Source organism: Mobula hypostoma, chromosome 3 (assembly GCF_963921235.1).
Source record: "Mobula hypostoma chromosome 3, sMobHyp1.1, whole genome shotgun sequence".
In the NCBI taxonomy this organism is placed as follows: Eukaryota; Metazoa; Chordata; class Chondrichthyes; order Myliobatiformes; family Myliobatidae; genus Mobula; species Mobula hypostoma.
Window position 1 is genome coordinate 116,852,660 of NC_086099.1, and position 11,005 is coordinate 116,863,664.

Sequence of the window (11,005 nt, forward strand, 5' to 3'; positions counted from 1 at the left end):
AAAAGAAGCGGTCAGATTCAAGGGCTTAAAATTTGGGGCTTTTTTTCGACACTTCAAAAGTCTTTCCCGCATCTTCTGCATTTTTATCCCATACTTTACGTATCTGTGATTCTTTTCCGATCTTCATTGAACTTTAGAAAGGGTAAGACGAGGGAACTTACACCAGCCCTTATAAGGGGATCAGAAGTGGTAAGAGTGAGCAATTTTAAGTTCCTGGTTGCCAATATCTCTGAGGATCTAACCTGGACACAACATATCGATGCACCTACAAAGAAGGCACGACTACAGCTATATTTCATTAGGACCTTTAGGAAGTTTGGCATGTCACAAAAACACTCGCAAATGTCTACAGATGGACCTTGCAGAGCATACTAAGTACCTGTATAGCTGTCTGGTGTGTGTGTGGGGCGGTGTGAGGGGGTCTACTGATTAGTATCGAAATAAACTACAAAGAGTTCTGAAATTGGTCAGCTCCATCATGGGCACTAGCCTTGTAGTATCTAGGATGTCTTCAAGGAGCGATGGCTCAAAGAGGCGGTATCTATCATTAGGAACCCCGATTAAGAATCAGTTCATGCTTTGTTCTCATTGCTACCATCAGGAAGGAGGTAAAAAGGCCTGAAAAGGCACATGCTCAACGATTCAGGAACTGCTTCTTCCACTCTGCCATTTGTTTTCTGAATGGACATTGAACCCATTGTTACATGCTCAAGGAGATCAATTTTTTTTTGTGTGAGAATGATGTAATGGTCTTTTGGAGGTCACCTGATGGGATTTTTCCACCGATGTGAGGTCATGTGATGACATGTGCCCCCCGTCACTATATAAGGGTCGACCCAGGTGACGCAGTTAGTTTTTTTGAGTTTGTAGATCTCAAGGTAGAACGTGTTGTGCCTCCGTTTCTGTTGCGTGTTTGTTTTTGTGTGTTCCATTTTTAAAACGGAATGTGCGTTCTCTTACGAGATTGTATACTATTGAACTGGAGATTTGCGGCTGGAAGTGCCAATTTACTCAATTCCGACAGTTTTGAAGGGAGAGTGAAGAATTCATCCAAGTGAAAGATCGAGAGAAGTCGGCATCGTTTGGCAGTTTAATAAAGAATCGACCTTATTGAGTCTTCGTTGGAGAGAACCTGCATCGAGATAACTCTGCAAAAGTGCAATGCGTTCATGCAAAAAGGTGCTCTCTCTCTCTCTCTCTCTCCCTCTCTAGAGGAATTTAAGGTCAGTTGATTTAACTGTTTATTTTCGGCATCGGGAATCCTGTGGACAGAACCAGCAGTAAAGGTGCGTCTGTGAAGAAATCCTTCTCCAGAGAAGTCTCTCCTAATTGAATGTGTAAAACTGTTGGACTTCCGAAGTTATTGCTTTAAGAACTATATCTGACTGTATCGCTTTAAGAACCGTTTTCGCATGTAACGCTTTAAGAACCAGAGCCGAGTGGAGTTGGTGAACGGCTATGTACCTGTCAACCTGCAGTTAAAGTTTTCCTTTGTTTTTTTTTTTCCTTGTCGTTTATACGTGTTTAAGAAATGTTTGGTTGTTTTTATGTAACCTGCCTCGATTAATATTCATTGTTGCCGGTTACGTAACACTATGAACACTGCCTCACTACTTTGTTTATTTCTATTTTTGTACTACGTATTTGATTTAACATACTTAACATATCCTTACTGTAATTCACAATTGTTTATATATTATTATGCATTACATTGAAGCTCACGTGGTTTTTGATCATGAATATGATCAGCACCGTTATTGCCTTGGAAGCTGTGCTTCGACTTTCAATTGAATGGAAAATTTGGACGACAAGCATTCTGTGCACTGACGGAAGATCCTGCGATTCCTGGACCATTTATTCGGCGGTAAGTGATGATGAGAAGTCATGTGGTATTTATATTTGCAAAGGAATAACGTTTCCTATGATCATTTTCTATATGATTTCATTATATGGATAACCGAGGACAGAAACATTCCCCTTTCACGAAAAGTTCGATTTATGCCATTTATTACCCGTTTTGCACCCATCCACCTATCGATTATTTCATTGTATCTATTTTATGTATATAATATTAGCTACATTCATTTCGCGACTAGGTAGTATAGCGGTTAGCGTAACAGTTTTTACAGTGTTAGAGATCAGCAATCGGGGATCAATTTCCGCCGTTGCTTGCAATAAGGGACTTGTGATTTCTCCCGGTGAAGGCGTAGAAGTCTTCCAGGACCTTCGGTTTCCCCCCAGCATTCCAGAGAAGTACCGTTCGGATAAGTGAGTTGTGGTTATGCAATGTTGACCCCGGAGCCGATCTGAATCATCGCTGAATTGAGCTGATTTGAAGTGAACGACGTATTTCACCGCCTGTTTCGATATCTGGGTATACACATAACTCATTAAGCTAATATCTTGTTTGTATTAAAAATATGCATTTTGTTGTTGGGAACGGTTACGTTGTAAAGAGATTAAGAAGTCGGCACAACATCATGGGCCGAAGGGCCTGTAACGTGCTACGATGTTCGGTGTTCTGTGTTCGATACTTCCGCTGTGCTTATCCTGGTTCCACATCGCAAGTACAGGAGATGAAGATAAGTTTGTGAATTGTTACAGATTTCCATTATTAGCTCGGTGTTGGAAAGCAAAACAACAATATGCTGTCACGGGCGGAAAGAGTCTGTGCGAGTGCTGAGGAATATTAAAGTGTTTCTGGCAATGCTCCAGCACAAATCTCCGAATGACCCAATCTGTCAATCCATGCATTGTTATTCCATAATTCAAACGGCTGATGCGCAAGTCACTCATCTGCCTATTAACATCTGTTCCTGATACTTTTTTTCTTGTGTCGTCAGGGATTGAGTGATAATTTTAGAAATAAATAAGGAAACATTGGCCGTCAGCAGGAAAGGCATTGCATAGCTGCATATAATGATAAAGGAAGGGAATGCAGTTTTGTACTTCTGATCCTTCGTGTTAATGCAACGTGTCCAAACTTTCATTCGGATTTGACTTCATTCTATAAATGACGTCGAAGCTTGCTATGAGACTAGATGGTGTTCGGGAATTGTTCTGTCTGATTGTCATTAACATGTTCTCGCCCTTGATTCACAGAGATGCCAGCTTGGCAGCATGGTCGTTCTATTTGTCCTAACCATGTTGGAATTCTCTATAATGGTTGCTGTTTCAGTTTCTGGACTTGAGAAGTTATGGAATAATTGTAAAAATCTCATGAATAAGGTTAGTTGATGACATTTCTATCAACGAACGATTGAGCAATCGATCTCATCTCTAAAACTATTTCAAAGTTCGTCAAAGTACACGTTTCCAATTGATTAATGATAACCCTGACCGGTAATGATTAGCATTCCATGAGCTAAAGACGCGACATTGATACAGTGCTTTACATGCTCCCGCACTCTCTAGTGCATATTCCAGTCATTCCAATGCTGACGAGCATTGTGTTTCTGGCAATGAAGCCTGGAAACTCACAGGAATTTGCAGCAAGACATTAGTCTGGAAATACAAGGAAAATATGGTCCTCTCTCCTAGGCATTGCTTGTGTGATGAACATCTGCGCTCGAAGGCAGGTAGGATTCAGCAGGTCCTTCAGACATTATTAACATGCAGGACATGAAACTCCCGGTTACAAGCCATTTATATTCCCACGTATTCTTCTACTATGTAGAAGATCTACGTATTATTTTTCGCTTGCACCGGCTGCATCCCAACGGCATTAATATTGAATTCTCCGGCTTCTGGTAACCAGCTCCCTTTGTTCCCCTTTCCATCTCATAATGATCTACCCGTCCATCTGAGGCAGACAAATTTAGATGCACAACGCTTCCTGATTTCTCAGTTATATTCCCCTCCTTTGCTGATTCTAACCACCCATCATCCGCACCCTCTTCATCCTTTCCTAGTTACCTTATTTTTTACCCGTTTACCTGTTTTCCTGTCGGCTTCCGTAACCTGTTCCCTTTCTTACTTCCACCTTTCAACCCACTCTCTCTGTTGCTATGTCGCCTCTTCTACTCCATGATCTGGCTCTATCTGGCAATCAAACCTATCCTCAGCTGGAGTCACCTATCGCTTGCAGCCTTGGGCCATCTGTCCCCGTATTCATTGTAATACTGGCTGTCTTCCATCGACTCCTACGGTGGTTCTGAATTGTGACGATCCGACTGGTCGACCATCCAGTTTCCTCCACAGATGCTGTCGAGCCACTGATACTCCGGCGGCATTGTCTTTTTCTTTTACTGTTGGGTGAATATAGCCTCGCTTTAACTTCTCGTCTGGATGTAGACTCTTTGCTGAAGATAGCAGTCCGAACAAATACTGAATATGATTTTAGATTTGCTAATGGTAATTCACAACTCGGAGAATGTAGACATATCTAGTAGAAACAAGACTGAGTATAGATCTGCATAGAAACACATAACCTCAAAATTCAGACTATTACAGCAAATCCATATATTGATGACTAAGTTGGCGAATGTTTGAGAAGAGATCGATTTTAATATGCAGTATATTACTTACTGATTACTCATCATTGGTTTCTTTATTTTTTTAAATATTGTGTTTTTCTGAATTATAATTCCTCAGGATCTAAGCAACACTTCCGACCCGGACATTTCCGATTAAACTTCAGAAGAACGGGTCCAAAGTACTGCTGACCTTACTCCAATGTTTGGGTGTGGATTTTTACGATACCAGGAACATAGAGAAAAATAATTCGTAGCGTGGCATCAAGTCTATCCGATGTTGAACAAAGCTGAGACGTGTAAAATATAAAGAGATGCCTGAAAACTGAATAAGATATTCAGTCACATAATTAACATTATCCACATAATATTAAGTCACAGGAGGAAATTAACCAGTCGGAGCTGCGCTCCATCTTTGTAACGTGTGATATCAGAATAAGTTTCCATAGTACACCTCATGTATATGTATATATTTGAATTCGGAATAATTTCCTAACTCGGCCATGCTGTGGGCTATTATATAATAATACATACTAAATAGACATAATGTATGGTTCAATAAATGTGTTGACTAATGTACTGAATTAATTGTAACATTTTTCGTGTGGCTATCGTGTGTGCTAATTTCACGTATCCTCGTCCATACATACATTCTTGATCCTCGGTAAAATTGTGTACTTGTTTTGTTTGAATGTGTAAATGTCGCATTATTTACACTTTCAAAGAAGCCCCTGATCGTGATTTTAAAATAACTGCATTGCCAGTAGCGTAAGGAGATAATCAGTCTAAAGCCAGCAGTTTGATTCGGCACGAGCAAACATCTGCAACATAAAAGGATATACTAACTTAAGTGATACGTTTGGAAAAAAAAACAGAACAGTTAATAGATGAGGAAGGCACAAATGACAAACGAGCCCTAATGAGGAACTGCAGTCAACAATGGATCGTTAAAATTGATTTCCCGAGCACCTTGAAATAACCAACAGCATTTGAGTCATCTGAATCATATTACAACATATAAACACCAATGGGAACTGATGTCTATGAATGATATTAGGGAATGCACGTGCGTTGATGTTGAAAAGGCCTATCTTGTATGAGCATTTAACTGTAATTAATCAATACCGGCTGGTGGCGTAGTGCCATCCGCGCCGGTCTTCTTAGCGAAAGTTCCCGTATTCGAATCCAGCTGGCTCCCTTGCACGCTTTCCATCTGTGCTGGGTTGAGCGTAGAGCTAGCAACTCGGCCTCGAAAAAATAAGAAAGTCCGGATGACTCCACTCGGAGTTGAAGGTTTTCTTCTTCTCTTCTAATCGTTACAATGTTTGGTATGAGGATGTACTAGTAGAAAGGTGACATAGGGTCAGAGAATGCCGAACCTTTGTGAGTGAAAGTTCAGAAACTGCAACGGTAAGTAAACATTATGGGAATCATATATAGGCCTCCAAATTATAGCCAAGATGTGGAGTTGACATTCCAAAGGGCATTTAATAAGGGTAACTTCATAACTGTAATGGGGGAAATTGAAATGCAAGCGGATTAGGAAAATCAGGTTAACGTCAGATCGCAGGAGAACAATTTGTTGAATAACAACCAGATAGCTATTTAGAGCAGCTTGTGCTTGAGCCTACTGGGAAAAAGGCCATCTTAGATTTGGTGCTGTATGATAACCCAGATTGTATTAGTCAGCTTAACGTAAAGCAACCATTAGGAGGCGGTGATCATTATATGCTGCAATTTTAGAGAAGGAAGCATAAGTCACATGTATCACCATCGCAATGGAATGAAGGGAATTACAGGGGCATCAGAGAGAAACTTTCCCAGGTGGATTGGAGAGGGCTGCTGGGGCGGGGGAGATGACGGCAGGACAAAGGTGGCTGAAGTTTCTGGGAGTAGTTCATAAGGCGCAGGATAGATATGTTCTTCAGAAGAAGAATTTCACAAACAGAAGGGCTAGACAACCGTAGCTGACAAGGGAAGTTAAGGACTGCATAAAAGCCAGGGAAAGCGCATGGTTACTGTGAAGGGAAATTTTGCCTGATGAATCTGTTAGAATTCTTCGGGGAAGTAACAAGTACGGTGGTCAATGGAGAGATAGTGGATGTCATTTACTAAGATTTTCAGAAGGGAATTGATAAGGTACCTCACATGAAGCTGCTTAACAATGTAAAATCCTATGCCGTTGCCGGAAAGATACTGGCATCGATAGAGGAATGAATGGCTGACAGGCAGGAAGCAGCAAGTAGGAATAAAAGTGTCATGGTCTGGTCCATGAAGTCCGCATTCCGGTTCATGGTCCAGTCAGTGGATTCCGTATTCCGGCTATTCCTTTTTTCCCTGTTCTGTTGGGCACCTTAATTGAGGCATCTGATTCTCGTTTCAGTCTGGCAACATAAATAACTCCGGGGTCCAGTGATTCCTTGCCGCACCGCCCTCGTCAGTAATCTTGTCAGAATCCCCGTCAAGTTAATCCGCCGGAGTGAGACTGCATTCGCTGTCTGTAGTTCCTGGGCCGCGTCGAGAGCCTGCCGCCATTTGGATCCTATTCGTGTCAAGATAAAGAGCAGTCCTTCGTTGTGTGGTTTTGTCTCTCCGTGTTCTCTCTGCCGCTGGGTAGGTCCGGCCGTTTGTCGCTACCCTGAGGGGGGAACGGTCTCACTGTTTTGTGCCTTGTGTCTAAAAAGAGTCCCGGCTCTATGTCCTGTGGTCAAGGAGGATCCCGGGCTCAGTATTTTATGTCCTGTGTCTAAGTTAAGTCTGAGCCTAGTGCAGGTCAAGAGTCAAGTTCCAAGTCCAAGTCTAGAGTCAAGTTCAAAGTCCAAGTCGAGAGCCAAGTTCCAAGTCCAAGTCGAGTGCGAAGTTCCATGTCCAAGTCAAGAGTGAAGTTCAAAGTCTAAGCCAAGTCCGAGTCTAAGCCGAGTCAAATCCAAGCCAAGTCCGAGTAAAGTCGAAGCCCAGTCTTAGTCAAGTTCAACTCTAGTCCGAGTCAAGTCCAATCAAGGAGCTAAGTCTGGACCCACTTGCCGAGTGTCTGCCAAGAACCGAGTTCCGATTCATGAACTGAGTTCCTGTCAAGTTCAAGTCCCAAGTCCAAGTCCAGGTTTTCCGGTTTGTCACTCTACGTCTACCTTTGGTTTATCATTTTGACCTCGCTCCTTGGCTTCCGTAGCATTCTTAATAAGCATAGTACAGTTCCTAGTACGTCAGTGTCTGTATCTTGCATTTGGGTCCGCTTCCATCGCCCCCTTTTGAAAAAAGGGGTATTTTCTAGTTGGCTGCCAGTGACTAGTGGTTTTGTTCAGGGGTCAGTATTGGTACCAACACATTTCAGCATTATTTGTCAATAATTTGGATAATGGATTTGATGTCTCTATGACAAAATTTGAGGTTCATACGTAGATAAGTGGAGGGGTAGGAAGTGCTGAGGCAGAATGCGATTACAGCATTACAGGGCTTAGACAAGTTCCAAGAATGGGCAAAAAGCGCCAAACGCAATATAGTGTTGGGAAATGGATGATAATGCTTTTTGATAAAAGGAACAATAGTGCGGACTACTATCTAAATGTGGAGAAAATTGAAACATCAGAAGTGCAGAGGGACTATGAGTCCTCGTGCAAGACTCCCAGAAGGTTAATTCACAGGTTGAATCTGTGGTAAAGAAGGCAAATGCAATGTAGGCATTTATTTCAAGAGAACTAGAATATAATTACAAAGAGATAAAACTGAAGCTTTATAAGACACTAGTCAGGCCGCACTTGGAGTATTGATATAAGTTTTGGACCCTTTATCTCAGAGAGGATGTATTGTCATTGGAGAGGGTCCACATGAGGTTCACGAGGATTATTCCAGAAATGAAGGGGTTAACATATGTACAGCGTTTGGCAGCTTTGGTCTTGTACTCACTGGAATTTGGAAGAATCCGTGGGATCTCATTGCAACCTACCGAATGCAATTAGTCAACGAAAAGGGGGGATGGGCCAACCTTCTCTTAGAGAGTATTATTTTGCAGCACAGTTGAGCCGTGATATGCTGGTGCAACCCATTATATGACGCTCAATGGGAAAACATTGAGGAGAGAATACTTTTCATCGCCATAAAGGGAATTTTTGCTGATAACAACCTACAAAGTCACATAAATAGTTTTCAACGCCCCCTATTTTCTGTATCAACACAAACTTTCCATACCTGGTTCTCTCTCCAGGTCCATCCACGGTATGTTCCGTGGCGCATTTTTCCTGCCCCTCTCACCACTTTTCTAACTATAGCTTGAGCTCTTTTATATTGTATGACAGATGGATAGGAATAACACTGCCGAACTTTCCTCCCCTTTACAGCTCCTTTACATTTACCCGTCCACCAGGGAGCAGTTCTCCTGTTCTGGGAATTGATTTCTTAGCTATTGAGTTGTGTACCGAGCGCAAGGTATTACTCCCTATCTCGATATCCTCTGAAGAAAGACGACCAGGAACACACATAAGATGTGGGAAAACCCAGTTGGCCAAGCAGCATCTATGGAAAAGAGTAGACAGTGAACGTTTTGGGCCTGATGAAAGGTCTTGAGTCAAAACTTCGACTGTTTACTCTTCGCCATAGATGCTGCCTGCCCTGCTGAGGTTCCTCCAGCATTTTCTCTGCGTTGCTCGGTTTCTCCTGTCGCTTCTGCTGAGTATTTCCAGTACTGTATGCTTGTGCAAGGCGGAAAAACCGCAAAGGCAGTAAAAGTTATTAACGGAGTCACACCGGTATCAAAGGTTTAGATAGCTGATTCCGCACCGCTGATGTGTGTGGCCGTGATCGTATAGTGGTTAGTACTCTGCGTTGTGGCCGCAGCAACCTCGGTTCGAATCCGAGTCACGGCAGGCCGATGTATATACATTTAGGTTTCAGCAGCGCATGCAAATTATAAGCCATCTTTTTTGCATAATTTCCGTCCGTCGGTTCCCTAAGAAAGTTGAGCCTCCTCTGGTACCAGTAGTTTTACGCTGGACATGTTGCCCCTCGCACGACCATACCTGAAACTTCTCGATGGATCAGCAAGCTCAGAATATAAACGGGCTGTGATCGACCCCTGGGACCGCGGAATGCAAGCAGCAGAATGAGCCGCATTACCTCAGCAACAGCAGAGGATCTCCGCTCTCTGATCCAGACACTGGAAGAGGAGATGTGCCATTTCCCCAGCCGCTGTGTCTGTGAGTCGCCTGCCGCATCATCCTAGTGACGCTCTCCTGCGTTCCTTAACAGTGACCAGAACTGCACACAATACTCCATTTGTGGCCTAACCAAGTTCCTGTGCATGTGCAACATGACTTGCCAAATTTATCACACAGTTCAGACCGTTGGCGACAGGTATGCGGTATTCCTTCTTTACCAGTCTACCTATTTCAGGGTTACGTTCAGGCTGATGACAAGATTCTTAGCAGCGCGGCGGAACAAGAGAGACTGCATAGTTTGTGAATGCTATCCCTGCAGCAAAGCAGGGTGAGGGGTGAGAATGAACAATGAACACTACAGGCAGCACAGTAACAGGGTTCTCTACACTTGTATCTGCCGTACATAATGCGAAATGAAACTGATCACTCCTGCCTGTCTGAGATGCCCATTCTTCCATTGCCTGTATATTCATGCGCCCATCTTAAAGGATCCTCGGGCTCTAAACAGCATCTATCCTGTCAGCGTGCGACAGACATCTGCTACTCTCTGTGTGAATGACATTTGCTTTGCACTTCTTCTTCAACATTTGTCTCCTCTCACCTTAAATACTACAGTTAAGTTTCTTTTCCAAATTAATCTTTCCACATATAGTTTTCCACATATACGTGCGACATCGAAACATATGGTGAAATGAGTCCATTGCAACAGCGACTAACGCAAGCTTAGGACATGCAGGGCACCCGCAATTATCCCCTTGCTTTCGGCAGCAATATCGTATGCCCACAACTTACTAACCCTAACCGGCACGTCTTTGGAATGCGGGAGGAAATCAGAGCAATCAGAGGAAACCCTGGCAGTCCCGCGGAGAACGGACGAACACGTTACAAACTGCCGTGGAATTCAACACCGATCGGTGATCCCTGGCGCTGTAAGCAGTTGCGCTTAAAGTCAGGCTATTGTGCTGCCATTTTCCCTCTTATATTTGCCATTTCCAAACCAGTGACGTAATTATGATTGTCTGCACATCTATGCCTCTAGTGTGTAATATTACACACTACTGGATCTATAAATCGATGCTGTTTTATTTCCTTTGCTCCAAACTACAGTTATAAATGCAGATCTTTCTCTGCTTCGGCCTCTGTCTTTGACCTTGCACAGCCCTTTGACAATCACCCTGAGGGTAGCTCAGCCCAATCCAATCTGAGCTGGTTTTCAGTCCATCAGTTACGGTGAGGAACTGAGTGAGTTATAATTTGGAAGACAATGAAACAAGCGTTATCAGTCAGTGTTAACTCCTCACCCATGTGACAGTACCCATGTGTGATTACGAAGAAGCGAGTCCTGAATCGGCACCGCATCGCACTGTCCCTTTTAATAAAATG

General features: G+C 43.0%; 1 non-coding gene across 1 annotated transcript; it reads left to right on the top strand.

The window, feature by feature from the left end:
• The first annotated feature begins 9,259 nt into the window (after positions 1-9,259).
• Positions 9,260-9,331, top strand: trnah-gug (transfer RNA histidin (anticodon GUG)). The gene has a single exon. It is a non-coding gene; the product is annotated as a tRNA-His (tRNA).
• The last annotated feature ends 1,674 nt before the right edge of the window (positions 9,332-11,005 follow it).